General features: G+C 39.9%; 1 long non-coding RNA gene across 1 annotated transcript in view; it reads right to left on the reverse strand.

Moving 5' to 3' along the window:
* LOC116703788 (uncharacterized) overlaps window positions 1-1,459 on the reverse strand; it is a 32,758-nt gene extending 31,299 nt beyond the window's left edge. Inside the window, exon 1 of the long non-coding RNA XR_004335505.1 lies at window positions 1,408-1,459. This is a non-coding gene — a long non-coding RNA (uncharacterized LOC116703788). The remainder of the gene's footprint in view (window positions 1-1,407) is intronic.

Genomic DNA, 1,459 nt, shown 5'->3' on the forward strand with positions numbered 1-1,459 from the left:
CAGAGATGGTCACAAGTGATTTGTTGGAAGTCCAAGTCAAGTCTCAAGTCTTTGAGCTTGAATCCAATTCAAGTCTTAAGTCTCTGAATGGCAAGGTCAAGTCACATCTCAAGTCTCTGACCATCTAATCCGTCCCTATACTGTATAGATACATTTTATGAATTCAAAGCATGTCCTGTAGCTACCATCCATACAATACACTATCAAAATCAGTTTTCGGATAACTTTATGGGGTCTACTTAACACATCCCTTGAGCTCTCGGACCTAGTGAAATATTAACCTAAGTCTGTCACATCATATGGACACAACTAGAAAGAGACGATTTGCCTGTTCCCAGAATTAGCACAACACTGCAATGGTTAGGTTGCTACCTGTGCTACATTTATGCTAAATGTAATGTATTTTTCACTTAAAAACATGTCTAATGTTGAATTGGAGAGAATTAAACCTTAGAACATTTTTATATGACCATGATTACAACACTATAGGTTGTCTGAATGAATGTATAATACTGTGACTGGTCAGTTCTTTAAAGAATACACACACATCAATAATAAATCAGAAATCTTGATGATTTAAATACCCTAATTGATGCATTAATTGACTGATTGTTCCTGCATTAAGTCATTCATGAGATACTTTTATTCATTGTACTGAAGTACTACAATGAAATTATGCTTTTTCATGCATGAAGTCATGCATGAATTCACGACAAGTCATGTGCCATAATTACAGTATAAAGTGTAACCAATAGAACAATACAAAAAATGTGCCCTTGTCTCTGAATGTGACATTGTATCTAACATAGAATGACAAGCCACTATAATTAAAAATGAACAAATAATAAATGAACAAACTATGATAAAGTGCTGGTTTAAGAGCCACTCCCTCCCCATGGTATCCTGATGCAAATCTCCAGTCTGTGCAGTGTACTTCTGTCCTGCTGACTGCTCTTGTACTTTGTGTGGAGCATCAGATGTCGCATCTCCAGCCTCAGGATGATGAACACACTCACTCTTCTGCTGGTGTTTCTCTCTCTGCCCTGTGAGTTCTCCTGCTTCTTGCTGTTTTATCTTTTCTCAGACAACATGGACTGATGGTCAGTCATTGACACCAGAAAACTTCCCGGATGACCGTCTCATTTTATTTTGTGGTTCCTCTCTTCCTTTTATTTCTTCAGGTTGTACAGGTCAGAGTATGGAGTCCATTCCTTCCAGTTCAGTAGTGAAAAAGCCCGGGGAGACTCTGAGTCTCTCCTGCAGGGGATCTGGCTTCTCATTTAGCTGCTGCAGCATGCACTGGGTCAGACAACCTGCAGGAGAAGCACTGGAATGGATAGGTCGTGTTTACAGCGATGCTAGTGGAACAGATTATGCCAGCAGTGTGCAAGGACGAGTTGCGGTCACCAGAGATAACAGCAACAGCATGGTGTCTCTGAGACTGTCCAACTTAAAGCCA

The sequence above is a fragment of the Etheostoma spectabile genome, chromosome 15 (assembly GCF_008692095.1).
Source record: "Etheostoma spectabile isolate EspeVRDwgs_2016 chromosome 15, UIUC_Espe_1.0, whole genome shotgun sequence".
In the NCBI taxonomy this organism is placed as follows: Eukaryota; Metazoa; Chordata; class Actinopteri; order Perciformes; family Percidae; genus Etheostoma; species Etheostoma spectabile.